The sequence below is a fragment of the Equus quagga genome, chromosome 18, assembly GCF_021613505.1.
Source record: "Equus quagga isolate Etosha38 chromosome 18, UCLA_HA_Equagga_1.0, whole genome shotgun sequence".
In the NCBI taxonomy this organism is placed as follows: Eukaryota; Metazoa; Chordata; class Mammalia; order Perissodactyla; family Equidae; genus Equus; species Equus quagga.
The window spans coordinates 13714907-13740909 of NC_060284.1; positions in this window are offsets into that span (position 1 = coordinate 13714907).

The window sequence follows — 26003 nt, forward strand, 5'->3', positions numbered from 1 at the left end:
GATGTTGCTATGAGGGTATGCTAGCAGCTTACCTAGCCAATAGCTCTCTTCCTTTCAGTGAGAAAAATGCCCATGATGCATAGAAGTGAAGAAACAAAAAGCTAGCTAGTGATACTTTTGAACCCTCAAAAAACTTGTGAAAGATGACTATTGCAGTACATTCTTCCCAATTACATAAGCCAATAAATGCTCCTTTTTTCTTTTGTTTGTCTAAAAACAATTCGATTTTTGCTATTTTGTTATTTTATATCAAAGAATCTAGACTAATAAAAATCCACCAACAACATGGAGACTCCATGTTTTGAAAGATACTGTGTACTGTACTGCACTTATTAAGTGAAAAGTAATTTGTTTTACATTTTTAATAACTGAGAAATTTTACATCTATTCTCAACTTCTGGTCAGGGTGAAAAAAACTAGAATTACTAATTGAGTTGACAGAATTCCAACCCAAAGGAAAGAAATGTAATGTTTCATTAACTTTTGAAAACTAATTGAAGTTACGCATATGACTTTTGTGAAGTTTTTAAAAATATTACAAAGGTTTTGGGATCTACATGATTACCATTGGAGAGCCCTTGATTTCAAAGTTTCCAGTGTGGAAACAATGCTCATAGGGACAAATCTCTCTCATAGCACTTACAACATAATAATGTAACATGTTTTACATGCCCTTCTCCCCAATTAGGCCTTGAGATTTTTGGAGGTAAGGATAGTGCTGCAGAAACTGCCAGCCATTCCCTAATATCTATTTTTCCATTCTTCCACAGTGACAGGGCCTCTACTTTTTGGCTGGGCATATGGTCATGCACCTTTGCAGGTGGGCATGGTCATATTATTAAGTTCCGATCTATGAGATGTAAGCATGAGTTTTCTGTAAGCTTGAGGTTGGAACTTTCTTAAGAGATATTTGGCAGTTTTCTGGTTCCATTTAGGAAGGAGTGAGCACAATCTACCATATTTCCCATGGATTATGGCTAAAATCTCTAGTCAAAAAATATGAAGGAACTATCTGAGAACTCTGAAAAGTAAATAATAGCAGGCAGACTGGGGATGGAAACACAAATTTGAAGAACATCTCCCGTGACATGTAACATATTCTGTATACCAGTGAATTCTCTGCTTGTTTGTTTTTTTCCTCTCATATCTCCTGGATTACACTCTAGGTATCCTAAATCCTAGAAAAGTGTATCACGCATGGATAGAAAAACTTCCAAAAAAATTTTTTCTCTCTCTCTCCAACCAGAGGTCCAGAAAGGCAAGCTCCGGCAGGATGGAACAATAACGAGGCTGCATCCCGATAGCAGTGGTGGCAGTAGCAGGAGTGGCACTGAAAGCTCTTTTCTTTGAATTCTCCACTTCAACGTGAACCCAGTTGGGGAAAGTATAGGACAATCCAGGGAGGCTAAAGGCCTCAATTTATAGAAAGAGCACCAGAAAAGGGTGCCCCTGAAAGTCACAGTATGTGACAGAAATCACGGAAAGGAAGGAGATGGAGAAAAGGATCCTTTCAATCTGTGTATAAAAAGAGCATCTAGGGGCTGGCCAGGTGGTGCAGTGGTTAAGAGAATGCACACTGCTTTGGTGGCCCGGGTTTCACTGGTTCAGATCCCAGGTGTGGACCCATGCACCACTTATCAAGCCATGCTGTGGCAGGTGTCCTACATATGAAAGAGAGGAAGATGGGCACAGATGTTAGCTCAGGGCCAATCTTCCTCACCAAAAAGATGAGGATTGGCAGTAGACGTTAGGGCTGATCTTCCACAAAAAAAAATAAATAACGATAAAATAAAATAAAATAAAAAGAGCATCTACAAAAACCTACAACCTAACATCACATTGAATGGTGAAAGACTGAATGCTTTTCTCCTATGTTTAGTAACAAAGCAAGGATAGCTGCTTTCACCATTGCTATTCATCATTGTACTGGAAGTCCTAGTCAATGTGATAAAGCAAGAAAAGGAAATAAAAAGTAAAAGATGGGAATAGAAAAATAAAACTCTCCATATTCCTAGATGACAGAGTTGTTTACATAGACAATCCCAACAAATCTACAAAGAAATTTTTAGAATTAATTAGGAATCTTAGAAATGTTGTAGAAAAGGAGATCAATATACAACAACCAATTGTATTTATATATATTGATAATGAACAATTAGAAGCTGAAGAAAGAAACATTTACAAATTTATGATATCTACAAAAATAAGAGAGAAATACTTAAGTATGAGTTTTGAAGACACAATTCCTCAGGTGTCTCTCACATTCCTGTATGTCTTGCCACAAAGGCACTGGTTGCCCTTTGTTCCAAACTACACTTTCAAAAACGTTTATATATTTAAAGAAACATAAATAAAAATCCTAGCAGGACTATTTTTTATAGATACAGACATTTTATGGAAATAAATTTATAGAGTCTAACATTTTATGGAAAGGCAAGGGAACTAAAACAATCAAAATGCTTTTAAAAGAGAACAAAGTTGGAAGCCTCACTTTACCCAATTTTAAGACTTACTATAGAGCTACAATAATCAAAACAGTGTGGTGAAAGGATAGAAACAGATCAGTGAAAGAGAATTGAGAGTCTAGAAATAAACATATAAAATTGTTCAACTGAGTTTTGTCAAAGGTGCGAAGGCAATGTGATAAAAAAAGAAGAGTCGTCTCAACAAAGTGTGGAACGATCAGACATTCTTATGCATAAGAAAACAAAGAACTTAGATCTATTCTTCAAACAAAACAAAAGTTAATTCAAAATGTGTCATAGACTTAACCCTACAAAACTCTTATGAGAAAATCTTCATGACCTTGGTTTGAGCAAAGAGCTCTCATATGTAACACCAAACACACAACCCACAAAAGACAAAATTGAAAAATTGGACTTCATAACAATTGAAAACTTTTGTTATGAGAAAAACACTCTTAAGGGAACCAAAAATGAGCCACAGTTTGGGAAAAATGTTTGCATATCACATACTAACAAAAGATTTTTATCCAGGAATGTCTCAGCTTAGGCTGCTGTAATAAAATACCACAGACTGTGTGGCTTAACCAACAGACATTTATTTCTCAATTCTGAAGGATGGGAAGTCAAAGATAAAGATGCTCGTCAGTTCAGTTTCTGGTGAGAACTCTCTTCCTGGCTTGCAGATGACTATCTCTGGCAGTGTCCTCACCTAGTGGAGGAAGAGAAAGAGAGACAGACAGACAGACAGACTGAGAGAGAGAAAATGGCAGGGTTCTCTGGTTTCTTCTCATAAGGGCATTAATCCCATCATGAGAACCCCACCTTCATAATATCATCTAAACCTAATTACCTCCCAAAAGCCCCACCTCTTAGTACCATCACATTGATTTAGGGCTTCAAAACACAAAATTTGGGCACAAACATTTGGTCCATAACAAGAATATATAAAGACTTCTCAAAACTTAATAATGAGAAACCAAAAACTCAATGTAAAAGTAAGCAAAAGAGTTGGATGGTGTATTAGTCAGAGTTCCAGGGGAGGTCAGTGTTTTTCTTAAGGCCTTCAACTGATTGGATGAGGCCCACCTACATTATAGAGGGTAATCTGCTTTACTCAAAGTGCACTGATTTAAATGTTAATCTTATCTAAAAAATATCTGCACAGTAAATCTGTTTGACCAAACATCTGGGTACTGTGGCCTAGCCAAGTTCACATATAAAATTAACCATCAGACATTTCTCCAACAAAAATATATGGATTAAAATAAGCACTTGAGATGATGGTCAACATCATTAGTCACTAGGGAAACGAAAATTAAAACCACATTGAAATACCACCACCTACATACCTGTTAGAATGGCTTAAAAAATCCAGTAAATGAAAAAACAAAAGCAAAGCAACAAAAAACAGCAAGAGATCACAATATTAAATGCTGGTGAGGATGTGTAGCAGCTTAAATGCTCATGTGTTGTAGAAAACAATGCAAAATAGTACAGCTACACTGGAAACAGTTGAGCAGTTTCTTATGATGTTAAGCATATACTTACCCTATGACCCAGCATATCTCACTCCTATACATTTAAACAAAAAAAAACTTATGTTCTGAACAAAAACCTGTACATGAATATTTACATCGACATTATTTATAATCACCCCAAACTGGAAACAGCCAAAATGTCTTTCAGTAAGTGAAAAGATTAATTGTGGTACATCCTTACAATGAAATATTACTCTACAACAAAAAGAAATAAACTATCATTTACACAATATGGATGAATCTCAAATGCATTATACTACGTGAAAGAAGCCAGCACAAAAAGTTACGTATTGTTTGACTCCATTTATCTGATAAGTTTTAAAAGGCAAAACTATGGGGATGCAGAATAGATCAGTGATTGCCAGAGGTTGGGTTTGTTGGGGACGTTGGCTGCAAATGAGCAGCATGAAAGAATTTTGGGGACTGATAGAATTGTTCTGTATCCTATTTATGGTGGTGGCTACCCAAATCTACATCTGAATTAAAACTCAAAACTGTACACAAAAAGTGAACTTTTTGAATGTGAACCAAAATAATAATAATTAAGTTTTTCAAAACTGGACAGCTGAAGCTCATCCTTTGTCCCTTCTACTTTTTCTTGGGATTGTGAATGCCAACTTGGACCGCGAAAATATGGATGGTGGAAATTACTTGGAAATAGACAACATACTAGCCCAGTATGGCCTATTATTTGGGGGTTTTCTATTAGTGACATTCAAAACTATTCCAAATAATATAGTCAGTATTTTTCCTTCATGATTCCCCAAGAACTTGGTAACATGTATGTACTCAACAAACAACTACCGGACAAAGAAATATTAATTATATGAAATATTACCTCTTAATTATCAAAATATTGTACTCCTCACTTTAAATGTTGTTAGAAATATTTCACTAATGAGTTGAAAGAGAAGTGTTTGCCATATCATTCTTCTCTGGTAAGATGAAGGATTTGGTTGAGCCCATCTTGGATAAATCAGGCATTGTGTCTGTGGATCCGCCACACCAAATAATCCACTCAACTGGCTTCAAACCACTCAATTTAAAGCACTCAGACTCTCTCCTGGCTCAGGTTTACCAGGATTCTGATTGATGAAAATCCTGTTTTAGGGACTCTGAGTTCCCAAACACTCCCATCTGTTGGAATCTTAGAATCTCTCTCTCTCTCTTTTTTTTTTCTTCCTTAAGGAAGATTCTCCCTGAGATAACATCTGTGACAATCTTCCTCTATTTTGTATGTGGGGCTCCACCACAGCATGGCTGCCCAGGGATCCAAACTTGTGAACCTGGGCTGCCAAAGCAGAGCACACTGGACTTAACCACTGTGCCACGGCACCAGCCCCTAGAATCTCTTTTTATGTTGACAAAAATAGGCAAAAATTCAGAGGTACTTTTATTTTGAAGTAAGCTTTGCCAAATCCTGTGAACCTAACTTATCATCTTCCTGTGTCTTAAGTTACAAGTGCTTCAGACCTAAGCACTTTCTGTGAAAGTCAGAACTACACTTCAACAATCTTCTTGAAATCCATTTGTTCATTCAATAAACATATATTTTCCACTATAAGGTTTCAGTCAGGAATTTGGAAGCTGGCTCTGGTTTCATCCTGTCTAGTCTGTCTACTCTCTTCATCATATATATCACCACACACACACACATACACACGCACACATCTGGCTAGTCCATTTGGGGGACAAAGTTTCTATTTAATACTTTTCATATCCTTGTCTGCATCCACCCAGCCCTAGTACTTGCATGATATTTAGCCCATGGTAAACACTAAAAATATTTCTTAAATTAATAACAATAACAGAAACTGTAATTCAAAAGACTATGAAAGAAGACGTAAATATTATTATGGCAAGTAATTGAAGAAAGGGAAGAAGGAAGTGGACAGACGTTTTCAGCAACATATTTATCAGTTGTTTGCCCCTCCCTGGGCCTTTGTTTTATGCATTTATGGTTCCTCTTGTGCCATAGCTGCTGCTGGACTCTAGAAATTAGACCTCTTTTCTGCAACGGTTCAAAACCTGCTTATGGTTTTGGATCAAAATCGGGGTAGCACTTTGAGGCCTAAGGCTTCTGAACTCTAACAACAAGAGGACGTTGGATCAAAGTGTCACTAGCAGAACACCTATTTTGTGTAGAATGAGTAAATCCTGGAGAGCTAAAATTTTTCAGAATTTCTGTGTCTGACTTTTTTGACGTTATTTTAAAACTTTGATATAGTTTAGCTGGTTCACTTTTCTAAGTCTATATTAATTTATCGCAATCACTCTTCAATAGCATTGTTATGGGAAATTTGAACTCCTGCTGAAAAGAAGTTTAACATTTTTTTAAGTTGGGATACTCCCAATTAAAAATTCATTAATTCAGTCAGTCGGTAAATACGAGTATATATTGCATGTAGGGCGAGAAGTAAATAAATCTGTGTTCTAGGAGTTTACCACCTAGTAGCAGAGATAAATATGTACCTTGAAAATTACAATTTGAAAAGCATGATAAGAGGTTCTGATTCCAATGATAGCATGCTAACTTGTACGAGACTAAATTTTACTGGCAAGAACAAAAAGAAAAGCTGGGTAAAATATGAATCAAAAAAACCTTTTGGAAAACCTCAGGAAACCATCAAGGAAGCAAGGATATGAGGAACCAAGATCCTTAGAGTAGGGAAGTACAAAGAGATAAGCATGACATTTAGCTCTGCTTTTCCCTTCAAAGCATTTGCTGATTTATAGGCAGCCTCTGAAAGGCTGAGAAGCTAAGCAAATTTTTTATCAGCCTAATGGAGCTTGGGAGTAAAAAATTCAACTTCAAGGTCCACCAAAAAGAGGGCTATGGTAAACATGTAAGGCTTTCAGTTGAGACCCCTGAAGGATTACTCCCTAGAAGAAAGGCTGACAAGAAATAGACCAGCCCATATGAAACCAGATTCTAATCTCAACCTCAAATTGCATTAAAGTGATTTGCCCTTGCCTGCCAGAAAAAAATAAACCCTCTCTGAAGAAAAATAATGTGACCCAGAGTCAAATTATTTCCATATTTTTTCAAATGCAAAATCCAAATTTTTAAAAAAATAAAAATCTATTAGACAAACCAGCAGAAGAGATCCATAAGGGATATAGCAAACAATGAAAATGAACCCATGGGAAGTAAAATATTAGAGTTATGATCTATAAAACAAAATAACTGTGTCTAATATATTCAAGGAAAAATATGGCAAGGTGAACACTTCAACAGATAACTAAAATATCAAATAGAAATTCTACAACAGAAAACTTCAAAAAGACTTAATAGATGGCTTCAATATCGGACTAGACATAGCTGAAGAGAGGACTAGTGAATTGGAAGATAGGTCAGCAGTAAATATACAGGTTGAGCCACAAGAAAAAGATTAACATACGTGTAATTTAAGTCCCCGAAGGGGAAGAGAATATTTGAAGATAAATGGCCAAGAAATTTTCCAAAACAAGAAAGACATCAAGTCACAGATTCAAGAAGTACTTTGAACCCCAAGAAGGATGAAAACAAAGAAAGCAACACATCAAGTGTTTAATCACATCATAATATAACTGGGAAAAAAAAAACAAAGAGAAAAATCTTCAAAGCAGCCAGAGGAAGAAAAGGCACATTAATTTCAAAAAAGCAAAAATAATGCTGACAGATGGCTTCTCAATAGACATAATAAACCTAGAAGATAATTTAATGCTGTCTTCAAAATTGTCAACCTTAAATTTTATAGCCAGTAATGAAGTAAAAACAAAGACATTTTCACACGAATGAATCTGTTATCAGTAAACCTGGGCTGAAATAAATATGAAAGGATTTCTTAAGACAGAAGATAGAAACTTATCTCAAATAGAAACACAGAAACATAGGAAGTAATGAAGAACAATAGAAAGGATAAATGTAAGTAAATTAATATTGATGTAATAAAACAATAATAATGATCTATTTATGGAATTTGAAATATTTATTAAATAGAAATATATGACACAATAACTAATAAGCATGGAAAGGATAAATAGAGTTAAATTTTTCTAGGGCCGGCCCAGTGGCGTAGTGGTTAAGTTTACACGCTCTGTTGCAGCAGCTCAGGGTTCACAGGTTCAGATCCTGGGTGCTGACCTACACACAGCTCATCAAACCATGCTGTGGCAGAGTCCTACATGCAAAAAATAGAGGGGTGGCTTGGTGGCATAGCGGTTAAGTGCACACGTTCCACTTTGGCAGCCCAGGGTTCACTGGTTCAGATCCCGGGTGCGGACATGGCACACCTTGGCAAGCCATGCTGTGGCAGGCGTCCCACATATAAAGTAGAGGAAGATGGGCACAGATGTTAGCTCAGGGCCAGTCTTCCTCAGCGAAAAGAGGAGGACTGGCAGCAGTTAGCTCAGGGCTAATGTTCCTCAAAAAAAAAAAAAAAATAGAGCAATATTAGCACAGATGTTAGCTCAGGGACAATCTTCCTCAAGCAAAAAAAAAGAGGAAGATTGGCAACAGATGTTAGCTCAGGGCAAATCTTCCTCAAAAAAAAAATCTAAATATCTTATATTGTCCAGGAAATGATAAAAGTACAAATTTATATTCAACTTTAATAAGTCAAAGATGAATCACAATCTTGAGATAACCACAAAAAATAAAAGATTATATAACTAACAAGCTAATAGAAATAGAAAATATGACAAGAATACTTAATCCAAAAGAGGGCAATAAAGTACAGGTGAAGGAATGTAGAACAAATGGGACAAATTCAGTCTGAATAGTAAGATAGTAGGTTTAAAATTCAATACATCAGTAAATAAATTGAATGAACTAATTGATAAATAATAACATAGGAAAAATCTGCTGTTTATGAAAGATACAACTTAAATATAAGTACATAGAATAGTTGGACATAAAAAGACAAAAACAGGCATACAGTACAAACGCCAGTCAAAGAAAGCTGATGTATCTGGACCAACCTCAAAGTAGACTTGAATGTAAAAGCATATCTCTAGCACTAGAGATACAGGAGAGCACATCACAATGAAATGGTCAGTCCACCAGACGGATACAGTTTATATTCACCTAATTTCAAATTCGTATTCATCTAGCAACAGAGCCTCAAAATATGCACAGCAAAAATTGACAAATAGAATGAGAAGTGGACAAATCCACAACCATACTGAGAGATTTAAATAAACTATGTTCAGTAACTGATAGAAAAAGCAATTAAAAACTCAGCAAAAATCTAGAACTTTTGATTCATATAAATAATAAAATTATCATAAAATATGTAGAATAATGTACCCAAAAATAACAGAATACACATTCTTTTTAAGCACACATGGATGATTTTCCAAAATTAAGCATATAATAAACCATGATGTAAGTCTCTAAACATTTCAAAGTGTTGAAACTGTACCAAGGATTATCTTGTCAGAGTGGAATAATGCCATAAACAAAAAAGATAGCTAGAGAATTACCAAATATTTGGAAATTAAACAATATATATCCTTCCAAATAACCCATGGGTCAAAGAGGAAAGTTTCAAAGCAAATTAGAAAATATTTTGAACTAAATCATAATGATGATATGACTTCTTAAGACTTACGCGATCCAGCTAAAGATATCCATAGGGGGAAATGTATTATTTAAATGTACAGATTAGGAAAGAAGAAAGGCTAAAAAGCTATGAACTAAGCCTCCATCTCAAGAAGGTAGAAAATGAAGATCAAAATTAATCCAAAGAAAGTAGAAGGATAGAAACATATGCAATCCTAAGACCCCAGTGAGGAGCCACTTAGGGAAAATTCCTTCTTTTATAAAGTTCAAGCCATCTGACTATTCTCAACTATGTCTCTGCATTTTTGTCATCCTTTGGCTTTAGGTAGCTCCTCACAATTTACAGATCATTGAGGCTCCTTGATTTTCTTCCATCGTGTCTGTCACCACCATTCCTGGTGACATAGAAGTAACCAATATGTTGAACAAGCAATTTAAGATTATACGTAACACACAACTTTGTGCCTCCTATAGTCCCCTTAAACTTTGAGTAGAGGTTATTTTCCTTTGCCCCAGGGTAAAGACTCAGATTTTCTGGTCACTTTCAAGTAATATACCATCACCTGGCCACTTAAGTCATTAAAAACAAGCCTAAATGCAGAAATGAAAATATTTTGTCCCATGTAACAGTGAATATTCTGAATATGATTTAGCGACCAAGTCTTCTCCCCTCCCCCACCTCTTCCTGGCTTCAGGCTAGACCCTTATACTCTCTGTTCTTCTCCTGTTAGCCTCCTCTCCCATTGGCTCTGCTGTTTGGCTCCCCACTGGAGTCTTGGGTTTGGGTATGTGAAGGGAAGAAGGGCAAGGAAATAAAGCTGTTCTTATTTGGGTGGGGGATGTGAAGGCTTGGAGGATGTTAACCGGCTGACTCTCTTACTGGAACTCTTCAAAGGTTCCCTCTCTCCTGCAATTCTCTTGACTTGGTTGATGGATCTACGTTCTGGGTGCTTCCATTGCTGCCAGAACCTGTGGCAGTAGAGACACAGCTTCACTCTCATGGCTATGGCACCAAAGCAGGCATAGTTTATTAAACTGTACACTTATGTTTCTTGCTCTTTTTTATATGTCTATTTATTTAACAATAAAACACATTTTTTTAAGAAGAACATAAGGAATTTTTTTATAGCATTTGAACATGTAGAAAGGAAGATCAGGAGGAAGAAGAGAGTTGACAGAAGCAAGGGATGGGAAAGACAGGTGAAGGGGTGGCAGGAAGGGAGGGAACATTAATAGGTAAAATTAAAAGGAGCAAGAATTAAAGAGTGTCTCTTATCTCAAGAGCGAAGACTTCAGAGCTCTCTGTCTTAATGAGGTAAGTGCTATCATTATTTTCCCTTTACAAATGAAAAAAGTGAGGTTCAGAGCAGGTAAGTAAGTTGCCCGAGGTCATATTGCTAACAAGCAACAAAGCAGGATTTTGTTCTAGGTCTGGCGGACTACAAAACCTAAGCTCTTTACAACTCATCAGGGAGAATAAGGTTGAGAGGGAAGGACAGAGGAGAATCAAGCTAGAACTTTAGTGCAAACTTGTTTCAACAGCCCAGTCCTCCACAACTTGGGCTCCAGGGCATCCAGAGGGCTTCTGATCCCTTCAGTTGTTGGTGCTTCTGCTTTAGAGGCTGGGCCTTGCCTGGGTCTGCGAATTCTTACCGCTGTGTGACCACAAGGACACTTGCAGTAAGTGAGAGATGGGTGAAGCAGCAAAGAGGATGGGAATTGCATTCGGCTGAGAATAATGCTAAATAGGTAAGCAAAGTGAAAAGAGACTGGGGAAGAGATGGAGAAGCCAAGGAAAACTGCAGAATACAGGATCCAGTAGCAGGGAGTAACAGGTGGTCAGGTAAATGGGAGAGGATGCAATTCCTCAAGTAGCAGCGTCCTCCATTATCAACTTTTGCATGCACTCGGGCTAGCTGGCTCTGATTAAAGGACCAGAGTTAGAGGACAACAGCTACACCCATTACTGCTCTTGTTACCACTGCTGCATCCCCCTCCCCCCACCAAACTGATCTCTAGGCTTGATGCTTTATTTTTTCAGGATTGTTTTTCTTTTATTCTCCATTTTTTTTTTGTCCTGTGCTCCTTGAACCCACCAGGAAGCTTTGAGGAACCTCATCCTTGCCTAGCCACATGATCACAAGGTCTATGACCTTGCTGGGTACCTCTCTCTTCTTAGTCTTGCTGGTCATATTAGCTACTCATTGAGCTAACCAGTTAGTGGTTATGGCAGACTACTGCTGCAGCAGATCATTTCACGTTTCCAATTTGACTGATATACATAAGAATTTCTGATGTCATCCAGTGCATTCCTCTTTGGTTGGCAAGTCATCTACTGGTCTGTTCTTAGCACACCATCTTGCCTCAGGTTTTTTTTCCCTTTTCTTTTTTTCTGATGAAGATTCATCCTGAGCTAACATCCATTGCCAATCCTCCTCTTTTTTTTTGCTTGAGGAAGATTAGCCCTGAGCTAACATCTGTGCCAATCTTCCTCTATTTTTTTGTACGTGGGACACCTCTACAGCGTGGCTGGCCAATGGAGTAGGTCCCCACCTGGGATTTGAACCCACGAACCCAGGCGGCTGAAGTGGAGTGAATGGAACTTTAACCACTCGACCACAGGGCCAGGCCCCTACCTCAGGTTTTGAGTAGGCAGGAAAACTTCTGGTGAGCCTTTCATGAAAAAGCCGGCTCCTCTAGAAACCATGGATCCCCTCTTCTATGATTCTATCTTGCTTTTTTCTTTTAAACTTTCCTGTTGTCAGATCTTCCTGCCAGCCATTGAAGCCATGCCTCTAACCACATCAAAGCCTGTTATGAAATAGATTCTAGTACTTTTTAAATTACAGGCAGGAGAGCTGTGATTAAAATCTTAGGCTCTGGAATCAGAAGACATGGCTTTCACATCCTGGCTCCAACTTACTTCGTGTCTGGCCTGGAGCAAAACACTGCCGATAATGAAGCTGGTGCCTATCTCTCATGTGTTGGGTGCTTGCTTGTGCTAGGCAGGTTGCTAAGAACTTTTCACACTTTATCTCATTTAGCACTAACGACAACTCAAGGGAATCCAATAAACACCCACATTGTCAGAGGAGGAATCTGAGGCTTTCAAATTCACCACTTCATAAAGTGTATAACTTTGGGCAAGTTACATAATCTCTCTAAGCTTCGTCTACGAATGCTAAAATACCTAACTTCCGTAGCTATTGACTCGATTAAATGAGTTGATGCATATAAAGAACTTGGCCTATAGCGAGTCAAATAAGTGTTATCTGCTAATACTGTTATTACCCTCCACTCTCCCATATGAGAATTATTTACATATGATATGAAGAAACCAAAAGAATTACCTGGCCAATTAGATCTAAGAGATACAACCAAACTGAGTTGTTCAGACCAAAGCCTTCATTTTGGTGACAGTTGACAATATCCACTTCAATTTGCATTATGAAAGCAGAATTTAAGACACAAACTTGTGGGCATAGGTGTCATGTTGAAGATAAGCAAATAATCTTGGATCACTTTAAAACTACTAGAAATGCCCTTGAGTCACCCAGTGATAATTATGCAGACAGATGGCCCTTCGTACCTGCTTCCTCACCCTCATCTCTACACCCAACTATCTGAGGAAGTTCATAGCCCATACGATGTTCTATTGAACAACCCAAGCTCAGCTTCCCCACCGAGGACCACACAGATGCAGCTCTCCTTGCTTAGTGAAGCGTTTTGTTTATCACTCTGGGCATCTATGGTCTCACGACTCCAGAGGGAAGAATCAATGCCATCACTATTCATTTCCGTCTACATGACACCTCAAAGAGATGCCCTTCACAATGACACCATCTTATTCTAACGCTTTACACAATGTATTCTTCTGTCTCATTAATAATTTGAGTGACAATGATAAAAGATGCCCTGAAATTCAACTTGCCTGTCTCTGGTCCTGCTTTCTAGCAATTCCAATTATGTCCAGATGTTTTCCGGCTCCCTCTACCTCCAGACACTCACAAGGGAAAAAAAACATTCTTTCTCTTACTTTTTGTTGCCGATGGTGTGCTATTTACAGAGAGGATGATTAGTTCCATGTTTTCATGTGGTTTCTGGTTCCAAATTCTTAAATTTATCATAAAACAATCAAACCATATTGGCCAGCACATGTACCAAAAGTGGCTTTCCCTCATTAATAAGTGACAGAAATAAATTTAAACCCTCTGACCTTTCTTGTGATACATACATAAGAACTTTTTAAATTAATTTTTTAGTGAGGTAACATGGGTTAATAACATTATGTAAATTTCATGTGTCCATCATTATATTTCAATTTCTGTGTAGACTACATCATGTTCACCACCCAAAGTCTAATTACCATCCATCACCACACACACGTGCCCTTTTACCCCCTTCACCATTCCCACTCCCCTCTTCCCTTCTGGTAAACAGCAATCTGTTCTCTGTGTCTATCTGTTTCTGTGTTGTTTTCTGTTTTGTCTTCCACATATGAGTGAAATCATAGCGTATTTGGCTTTCACTGTCTGATTTATTTTGCTTAGCATAGTGCCCTCAAGTTGTGTTGTTACAAATAGCAAGATTTCATCTTTTATTATGGTTGAGAACTATTCCATTGCATATATATATACCACATCTTCTTTATCCATTCATCCATTGATGGGCATTTAGGTTGTTTCCAAACCTTGGCTACTGTGAATAATGCTGCAATGAACATAGGGGTGCATATATCTTTTTGAATTAGTGTTTTCACATTCCTTTTTTTTTTTTTTTTTTTTAGATTTTTATTTTTTCCTTTTTTCTCCCCAAAGCCCCCCAGTACATAGTTGTATATTCTTTGTTGTGGGTCCTTCTAGTTGTGGCATGTGGGATGCTGCCTCAGCGTGGTTTGATGAGCGGTGCCATATCCACGCCCAGGATTCGAACCAACGAAACACTGGGCTACCTGCAACGCAGCACGCGAACTTAACCACTCGGCCACGGGGCCAGCCCCTCACATTCCTTTTTTTTTGATGAAGATTATCCCTGAACTAACATCTGCCACCAATCCTCTTCTTTTTTTTTTGCTAAGGAAGATTGGCCTTGAGCTAACATGCCCATCTTCCTCTATTTCATATGTGGGACACCTCCCACAGCATGGCTTGATAAGCGGTGCATAGGTCTGCACCTGGGATCCAAACTGGTGAACCCCAGGCCACCGAAGCGGAATGTGTGAACTTAACCACTGCACCACCAGGCTGGCCCCCTGTTTTCATGTTCTTTGGATAAATACCCAGAAATGGAATAGCTGGATCATATGGTAGTTCTATTCTTAATTTTCTGAGGACTCTCCATACTGTTTTCATAATGGCTGCACCAGTTTACTTTCCCATGAGCAGTGTATGACGGTTCCCTTTTCTCCACATCCTCTCCAACACTTGCTATTCCTTGTTTTTTTTTTTTTTTTTTAGTGATAACCATTCTGATGGGCATGAAGTGATATTTCATTGTAGTTTTGATTTGCATTCCCCTAATAATTAGTGGTGTTGAATATCTTTTCATGTGCCTGTTGGCCATCTGTATATTTTCTTTAGAGAAATATCTGTTCAGATCCTCTGCCCATTTTTTAATTTGGTTGTTTGGTTTTTTGTTGTTGTTGAGTTGTATGAGTTCTTTATATATTTTGGATATTAACCTCCTGTCAGATGTATGGTTTGCAAATATCTTCTCCCAGTTGTTAGGTTGTCTTTTCATTTTGTGGATGGTTTCCTTTGCTGTGCAGAAACTTTTTAGCTTGCTGTAGTCCAATTTGTTTATTTTTTCTTTTGTTTCCTTTGCCTGAGGAGACATAATATTCAGAAAAATATTGTAAAGACTGATGTCAAAGAGCATGCTGCCTATGTTTTATTCTAGGAATTTCATGGTTTCAGGTCTTACATTTGAGTCTTTAATCCACTTTGAGTTAATTTTTGTGTATAGTGTAAGATAATGGTTTACTTTCTTTTGTCTTTTTTTTTTTTTTGCATATAGTTATCTTGTGATAGATACATAAGAAAGTACTTTTTTAATGTTTAAAGAAAAAAATTAAAGAGTTCCTCTTCTGGCCATAACAGGGAAAGGCTGGATTTACCCTTTTGGCTTAAACAAACCAAATAGTAAATTAAATACAGAAAAGCTTTGTTTTCGAGATACTGAACACCAGGCAACAAAGAACAGCAATCTCCAAGAAATGGGAAACAAATGAGGTGAACCTTATGATCGCTCCAGCTTACTACGTGAAAGAGTTTCCAGGCCATGTCTCAGGGGGAACCCAAGCAAAGTCTAATGGGCACCCTGCTCAGAGAAGAGAAAACTGAGATTCTAGAGAGACCAAGGCCACCAGAGCTGGCAGCACACAGTACCAGACAGGAGAAAGATGCACAAAGAGAGAATGCATTCAGAGATTCACAGAGGGTCCCCCTAGAGTCTTCAGATGATGCACACACATTGAGACGAGGGAATTAACTACCTAAAAGAATCAGGGAAACAATTGCCAGAGTTCACACAGAGCTATGAATAGTGTCCATTCTTGTTAGTAAAACTGGAAAACTTCACCATTTATAGGGCACTGAGTATAGTACCCAGAAAGTTCTTGATTGAGTAGTAGGGAATAATTAGCCCTAGCCTTAATACCATTCTGATCCCACCTAACAAACTTTAAGAGCAAGACCTAAAAGGATTAAACTAAACCCTAATAACTTAACTGTGTCCTGAAATAAAGTTCAAGAATATTCATAGAAATACAAAGACATCCGTTACCCAGCAAAGTAAAATCAACAATATCTAGCATTCAACAAAAATTCGTAGGAATGCAAAGAAGCATGAAAATATGAAGAAAAATCAGAAAAAAAATCAATCAATTAAAACAAACTCAGAATTTACAGATTTAGAATTAGCAAAGATATTAAAACAATTATTTTAACTGTTTTCCATATATTCAAAAAAGTTAAGATGTGAAAGATATATAAAAGATTCATACCAAATTTCTAGACATGAAAACCACAATATGTGGGATTTAAAAGCACTGGATTAAATTAACAGCAGATAATTGAAGAAGAAAAAACTAGTGAACTTGAAGACATAGCAATAGAAGCTGTCCAAAGTGAAATACAGAGAGAAAAAAATAAATTAAAGGGGACACAGCATAGGTCTCATTGAGAAGATGACTTTTAATCAAAAAATCTGAAGGAGGCTGGGACATAGCCACAAGGATATCCAAAGGAAGAGTGCCCCAGGCTCTACTGGAAATAAGGAGTCCAGAGATAGTGATTGTAAAGTATTTAACATAGTATGTAGCATGTAATAAGCACTCAAAAGATGCAAGTTATCAATGCTGCTGTGTTGTCCTTGTTAAACACAGAGTCTGGGACGGAGGAAGGAGAAGGCAACTCATGCATGTAGGGGCTTCTTTTTGCCAGGTGCTCATCCAGGCATTTTCATATATTACCTCATGTAATCCTCACAATAACCCTGTAATATGGGAAACTCCACTTTATAAATAAGAGAGCAGAGGGGCCAGCCCAGCGGCACAGTGGTTAAGTTCCCGCATTCCGCTTTGGTGGCCCAGAGTTCGCTGGTTCACATCCTGGGCGTGGACCTTCACACCGCTTGTCAAGTCACGATGTGTCAGGCGTCCCACATATAAAGTAGAGGAAGATGGGCATGGACATTAGCCCAGTGACAATCTTCCTCAGCAAAAAGAGGAGGATTGGCGGCAGATGTTAGCTCAGGGTTAATCTTCCTCAAAAAAAAAAAGAGACAGAGAGAGCAGAGACTTTGGTGAGTTGAGATATGTAATCAAGGTCACCAAGAGACCAAGATAGAATCATGATTTGACCACAGGGTTCTATTCAAACCTTAGACACTTTCCAATACTCCACGTTGCCACACTTGGAATGTGGGGACTTGATAAGTTAAATGTCCCAAGTTCCTACACATCTCTGTTTTGCCCAGGAGTCACAAATTCAAATGGAGCTACCATGATAAGTGATGTGGGTGGGAGGGAAAATGGTCAGCAGCCAGTATTCAGCCCTGAGCTAATACTGACATAATGGAAGGTAGGCCCAGTGTTACTTGGGCTTCTTCATAAGGTTTCCCAAGAGAAGCCAGAAATCTATGAAATTTCCTTATATTTAAATTGTTTGTGAAATTTCTTTAATTTTAAACTTTCTATGTGGGCCATTCAAAAGATGACTCTGATCTCAAATAACAGACTTGGAACCACCTGTTTACCACCTCTGGTCTAAATAATTAATTAATTTAATTAATTAATATAAATGTATTGTTTGATTATAAAAATGACGCATATATACAGTCAATTAATCTTTGACAAAGGCGCCAAGAATACACAGTGGGAAAAAGTCTCTCCAATAAATGGTGTTTAGAAAACCGGATAGGCACATTGAAAAAAGTGAAATTGGAGACTTATCTCACATCATACACAAAAATCAACTCAAAATCGATTAAAGTCTTAAACATAAGACCTGAAACCATAAAACTCCTACAAGGAAACACATGCGAAAAGCTTCATGACATTGGTCCTAACAATGATTTTTTTTTATATGACACCAAAAGCACAGGCAACAAAAGTAAAATAAACAAGTGGGACGACACCAAACTAAAAAGTTTCTGCACAGCAAAGGAAACAGGTGACAAAATGAAGAGGCAATCTATAGAATGTATGTGTGTGTGTTGGGGGCGGGGGTGGTATTTGCGAACCATATATTGGATGGGGGGTTAGTATCCAGTATGTGTAGGGAACTCATACAACTCAATAGGAAAAAAACCCAAATAATCTAATTAAAAAATGGGCAAATGACCCTAATAGACATTTTTCCAAAGAAGACCCACATATGGCCAACAGGTATATGAAGGGGTGCTTGGCATCACTGACTGTCAGGGGGTACAAATCGGAGCCACAGTGAGACATCACCCTGTACCTGTTGGAATGGCTATTTTCAAAAAGTGAAAAGATGACAGATGTTGGTAAGGATGTGAAAAAGGGGAAAATCTTATGCACTGGTGGTAGGAAGTAAATTGGTACAGCCATTATGAGAGATAGCATGAAGTTTCTTCAAATAATTAAAAATGGAGCTATTCAAGTAGAAATCCTGCTTTGGGTGTGTATCTAGAGGAAACAGAATCACTATCCCGAAGAGATATCTGCATTCCCTTGTCCACCGAAGCATTGAACACAATAGCCAGGATATGGAGACAACGTAAGTGTCCATTGACAGATAAATGGATAAGGAGAATGTGGAGCATATATACAAAGGAATATTATTTAGCCTTGATGTCTACCATTTGCAACAACATGGATGAACCTAGAGGACATTACTGGTGAAATAAACCAGACACAAAAAGACCAATGCTGCATGATCTGACTTACAGGTAAAATCTGAAAAGTTCAAACTCATGGAAACAGAGAGTAGAAGAATGGTTGTCAAGAGACAGGGGTGGGGGAAACAGGGAGATGGTCAAAAGGTACAAACTTTCAGTTTTAGCTTGAATACATTCTGGAGACCTAATGTACAGCATGGTAACTATAGTTAATAATACTGTATTATATACTTGCAATTTGCCAAGAGAGTCGACCTTAAGTATTCTCACAACACATACGCAAAGGATAACTATGTGAGTTGATGGATATGTGTAATTAATGATTAATGTGGTAACGATTGTGGTTTAATTAATGATTGTGATAATCATTTTAAAATGTATACATTTATCAAAACATCACGTTGTACACCTTAAATATATAAAATTTTTGTCAACTATAACTCAATAAAGCTCGGGGAAAAAAGAAATACATAGTGAATGAATGAAATTTGCCAAAAAAGTAGATCTTAAGTGTTCTCATCACCAAAAAAAGGTAACTATGTGAGGTAATGGATGTGCTCATTACTTGATTGTGGTTGTCATTTCACAATGTATAAGCATATCAAATCATCACAGGGTACACCTTAAATATATACAATTTTTACTTGTTGATTATACCTCAATAAATCTGGGGGAAAAAGAAAAAGAAAGAAATACATAATGAGTGTATGAAATAATCTCTCCCAGTATCCCTAAACATCACACTATCCAGTTAAGATTTACTCTGCCGTCTTTGCGTCCTCAAACTTCTCACACTCCTATTTTCACATCAATCCCAGGCTGACATCAAAGCCATCCTCTCATCAAGATGCAACTCAAACATCTTGTCCACTGTGAAACCTTTTCTCTTCCATCCTTCTGTTTTCAAAGACATTTCTAGGGCTTCTCTACATTTATACTAGAGCCATTTTTGTATCTGTCTCATCCTTCCTATGAAATTGTCATTTACCTGAGAGCAAACCAGCCTTGTTTTCTGTAGTTTTTCTTTCATCCTACACAATAAATGAAAAACTTTTAAGAAGGTTTTTTAATGAGAAATTTCAAATACACACAAAGGTAAAAGAAATCATGAAATGAACCTGCATTATGCATCACCAAACTTCAGCAATTATCAACGTATCACCAAACTTGTTTTGGTGTACCTCAACAAGCTCTGCCTTTTGCTAGTTATTTTTGATAGCTTTCTTTAGATATAATTTACACACTATAAAATTCACCAATTTTAAATGTGGAGTTCAGTGAGTCCTAGTAAATTAACAAGTTGTGCATCACCACAATCCAGTTTTAGAACATTCCCAGCAGCCCAACAAGTTTCTCCAGTGTCAGTTGGATGTCAACTCCTGCTCTCACTCCAGTCAACTTCTGATCTATGTTCTGCCTCTACACATTTGCCTTTTCTGGATGTTTCATATAAATTGTCATGTGATATGTAGTCTTTTGCATCTGGCTTCTTTTGCTTAGCATATATTTTTGGGATTCACTCATGCTTTAGTATGTGACAATATTTTGCTTCTATCTATTATAAAGTAGCATTGCTTTGCATGGATGAACCACATTTTGTTCCCATGATCAGTTGATGGACATTTGGATTTTTTCCAGTTTAGGGCTATTGATGAGTTTTGGTGCTATGATAGGTCACATACAGCTCAATGTGTGAACGTATGATTTCATTTCTCTTGGGTAAACTTCTAGGAGTGGAATTGTTGGGGAATATGGTGAGTTTGTGTTTAACTATTTGGGGAACTGCTAAATGTTCTGCAGGTAGCTGCCCCTTTTTGTGTTCCAACCAGAAATGAATGAGGGGTCTGATTTTTTCTCATCTTCTCTGCTACTTGATATTGTCGGTATTGTTGATTATGGCCATTCTGTTGGGTGTGTGGTGATATCTCATTGTGGATTTTGATTTGTACTTCCCTGATAATGAACGATGTTGATCATCTTTTTGTGTTCTTATTAACATTTATATATTTTATTTGATGAAAAGTCTACTCAAATATTTGGCCCATTTATTAATTCTTGTTTGTACACTTATGACTAAGCTGTGGGAGTCTTTTATATGTTCTAGATACAGGTCCTTTGTTGGATGTATGGTCTGCAAGTGTTTTTTCCTACTCTGTGATTTCTCTTTCTATTTTTTATGAATCACAGTCCTGAATGTAAGAGTTAAACTATAATAAATCTAGAAGAAACAAAAACAAGTGATTCATAATTACTTTAAAGATATTCAAATAGTACAAAAAAGTATAAAAGAGAAAATAAAACTTACTGGACTTTCTACAAGTAACAACCACTATACCTTTTTTATGCATATTGTTCTCGTGCTAATATATATTGTATTAATCAGCAACTGCTGCATTAAAAAGAGACTTGGATAGACATTTCTCCAAAGAAGACATACATACGAATGGCCAATAAGCACATGAGAAGATGCTCAACATCATTAGTCATCAGAGAAATGCAATATGGAAATGTAAATCAAAACCAAGGTGAGATACTGCTTCACATCCAGTAAGACAGCTATTGTAAAAAAAAAAAAAAAAAAACCTGAAAATAACAAGTTTTAGTGAGGATGTGGTGAAATTGGAAGCCTTGCACATTGCTAGTGGGAAGGTAAAATAGTCCAGCAGCTGTGGAAAACAGTCTGGAGATTCCTCAAAAAAATTAAACATGTTATTACCATATGATCCAGCAATTCCGCTTCTGTGCATATACCCAAAAGAAGTAAAAGAAGGAAGAAAGACTTGAATAGAGATTTATATACCGTGTTCATAGCAGCTTTATTCACAACAGCCAAAGGACGGAAGCAATCCAAGTATGCATTAAGAGACAAATGGGTAAACAAAATGGGTTATATACGTACAATGGATTATTATGCAGCCTTAAAAAGGAAGCAAATTTTGACAAATGTTACAAGACTGATGAACTTTGAAGATATTAGGCTAAGTGAAATAAGCCAGCCAAACAGGGCAAGTAATGTATGATTCTTCCTATCCAAGGTTCTCAGAGTAGTCAAATTCATAGACAGAGGAAGTAGAATGGTGGTTTCCAAGGGCTGGCATGAGGAGGAAATGGGTAGTAAGTGTTCAGTGGATACAGAGTTCCAGTTGGGGAAGATGAAAAAGTTCTAAAGATGCATGGGTGGTGATGACCGCTCAACAATGTGAACATACTTAATGACACAGTGTTGTACATTTAAAATGGTTAAAACAGTAAATTTTATGTTGTGTATATTTACCACAACAAACACACACACTCCAAAACCCAGTGGCCTAGTGTAACATTTGTGTTTACCCTCACAAGTCTGCAGGTAGGCTAGGGTTTGCCTGGGGTTCAGCTGATCTAGGCTGGGCTTGGCTGGGACCAGGGCTGGCTATGTTGCCTTTCACACTTCTTGGATTAGCAGCTCCCTGGGGCATGTTCTTCTCATGGTGAGTGACAGAAGGATAAGAGAATGAGGGCAAGCACACGGTGCCTCTTAAAGCCTTGGCTTTGAGCTGGTTCACCTTCACTCTGCCAACATTTGCTTGGACGAAACAAGTTATGTGGCTAAGTCCCATATCAATGGAGCGGAGAAATACACTCTGGCCACTCTCGGGAGATGTATTGCAAAAATCACATGGCAAAAGGTAGGATCGTAAAGTTATAATATTTGGAGAGTGAAGAATTGAGATCCAGAATCCAATCTACACACAGACATAAAGGTACATTCATATAATTTTACATAAAAGGCATCATGTGTATCTAGTTCATTCTCTATAAGTCACAGAATTGGAAAAATCTTATTCCTGGATTTAAAACTTCCAAACACCACAAAGTTTATTAATAAACTTAGATATACAAAGAGGAATAAAGCTTACAGCTTCTTCGACTTTAGGTCAAAATGTGAATGTTTTTTCATTTGCTACTTTGCACCTGTCAGTTTCCCCAGGAATCAACAATAGCACTTGTGAATCAAAATAAACAATGATACAAGTAACCTAAAAAGTAAATAAGGAACAGGATGAATGCATGGCTTTAAGTTTCCAGAACCTACAAAGATATATTAGCCACTTAGGGAGAGAAATGATTTTCAAACTCCATGTGGCCCTCGATAAGTGGGGCCATGGAGAGAAGATGGGCTGTATTTTCAAGAGATTCTAAAACCAAGGTGCTCTACCTCAAGTGAAAAAATTATTCTAAAAAGAAAAAGTAGAGAAGGAAGTAAGAACATTATATTTTCTGCTTAAGAAGGGGACTTTTATAAAATATTTTCATTTGCCCAAGATCAAAAACAAAAGAGAATCTCAGATTTAGTATATTCAGGCTAAGCAAGAACTTCTTCAAGCCTGAAATATTTATTTCCCACCTAGATTATCAGACAGCAGGAGTTGGCAAAATAAATCTTGTCTCATCTGATAGTCATGTTCCTATTAAAACACAATATAATGTATTGATAAAATGAAATTCCAGTTTGGGGTCCACTAGGTGCCTGACCTTTGCCCTGTGGGGTATTTTGGGTAATAATATCATTTTATAACAGTGATGGTGCAACCCTTTATCTTCTCAGTGTTTTGGACACAAAGACCATGGGATTAATTACATACTGTGAGCAACAATTCATGAATATTTAACACACTCATCTATACTTAATGAATAAATTTGCATTTTGACACTATTATTTAATGTGCTTTAAGGAAATACTGCTCATTACCTTTCAATTTTGTAGATTAGTTGAATGTAATCAGAATGATAAGGCAGGAGAGATACAGTATTATTTAAATAACATTGTTTTTTATGACTGCCTCTGCTTCTATGAGCTCCTCCTCTCCCTTTTCTTTTAAGCAACTAGGTTTATTCTATTCTATTCGGGCTGTTCTGTCTTAATCATTTTGCCTCCCTGCTCCTGGCAGAAGGGAGTTTCTTTGGATTCATGGAAAAACAATGCAAATTAAATAATCAGCATTTTGCTTCCCTCTGTGTGTTCTGTAACAGGGCATTCTCTCACACAAAATATCCCACTGCAGTTGGCAGTAATTGCGTCCTGGGCTGGCAGGCTCAGCAAGGTTGCCTCCACCTGCACTGCAAGCAGAGGGAGCTGCACAACCAGTGGCAAAGAGCAGAGGTCTCTAATTCCCCTAAGAAAGGTAAACCCCCAGGGAATCAGGCTGAGGAAAGCTGCCTAACTGGGAAGGATGCTGTGAAAGATAAGCTTTTCTGTTTGTCTATTTTTTAATTTTTGACTCATTGTGTGGGGTTTTTGTCTCATAATGAATGGATCTTTTGTTTGTGAGGTGGGCACCTAATCTGCATATCCACTTTAGGGAGTTTGGGCGTGAGAACATGCCTCTAGGATTCCTATTTGTATGAAGGTTCCATGCTCTTTCCAAAATGAAGGGGACTGTGAAACCAATAGCCAGGCTCTTGGGCATCAGAGTTAACACTGCCCAATAAAGATAGAGGACAAAATTGGACAAAGGCAAGAGGAACAGAAAAGAAACTAAAATCTAGATGCCAGACACTGTGCTAAATGCTGACGTATATAATCTCATGTAATGCTTACCTTGCGAGGTCATCATCATCACCATCGCCACTTTACAAATGAGGAAACTGAGGCTTAGATAGATTAACACAGGTAGTAAAAAATAAGAGCTGGGATTTGCATGCAGGTCTATTGGAACCTAAAATTTACATGCTTTCAGTGTTTTTCAACTAATTGGGGCTTTGAAGGGCTTTGCATCAGACACACTGGAGTTGAGTTACAATGTCATTTCCTCAGGGAAGCCTTCCTTGCCCTGCCCCCAGTCCTTGGTCGGGTTCTGTATTGATTACCGTGTGGGATTCTATCCACATCTAAGTGGTATTTTACTCCTCTCCTCCACACAGTCGACTGTAAACTCCAAGAGGGCGGGGGCTACTGTTGGGTCACCATTCTATCCCTAGCACCCAACAGAGTGCCTGGCACAATGCAGGCATTCTGTGTGTGCGTGTGTGTGTGTGTGTGTGTGTGTGTGAGAGAGAGAGAGAGAGAGTGTGTGTGTTTCTTCATCTATCAAAATGTGAAAAATACCTATCTCATGGTGAGAATCCACTAGACAATTTATATAATGTACCTATCACAGAGCCTGGAAAATAGAGTGCTCAGTAAATGGTAGTTTAAAAAAGCAAAGATGTGTAAGTTCCTCTGGGCTTATGGGAAAGGGATGAGGCCAGGTTTTGAGTCTTGGTAACATACTTGAGGGGCTCCAAGCCAAATACAGAAGCTCTTAATTATCCCCAAGACTAGTGTGACTTAGGAAACCAAGTAAGGAGGACGATAAAGCATATAGGAATAGCAGATAGAAGAAGCAGTCTTGCCCTTAGGGTAAGATGTAAACAGAGTATATAGCACAAAAGGCAATAATGACCAAATTTAAACCCTCAGTCATCATGCGGCCTGTCCACCTACCCACTGTGTCCCACAGTCTGACTTCAAAAACACAGGTGTAATGGAAGTGGCAGGAAGCATTTTCACACACTCTGCCCCCCTCACACCCACTACCTATTTCTCATATGGAAGGATTCTAGCTTTCTGTGCTAGCTTCAAGGCGTCATTAACAGTACTTTTTAGAGTTGAGGCCCCAAGAACTATACAAAAATATTAGTGGAAATGCACAATCTAACCAAATGGCTTTCAAATGATTTCAGCATTGTGAGTAGTTGCTAAAGAACTTCAGAACTCAATTAAGAATTGAAAGAAGTTAACTGAAATCTAAGTGAAAATATAGGATTGATTCCTAATTACTCAGATCACATGAAAGAATTAGGAAAGGTGTGACCTTTGGGTCTCCTGTTGACATAGGGACTAGTTTTTAAAAAGGACTACACATATCCATATATGCTTCAGAAATAATGACTTGGATGAATGGAATCTCCATATCTCCCCCGTAGTCTCAAAATCTTGACCGATAAGTAATACTATCACCATAGCCTACGAGATGGTGAGTGTAACATGAGTATGAATTACTCTGAGATGGTGAGTGTAACATGGGTATGAATTACTCTGAGATGGTGAGTGTAACATGAGTATGAATTACT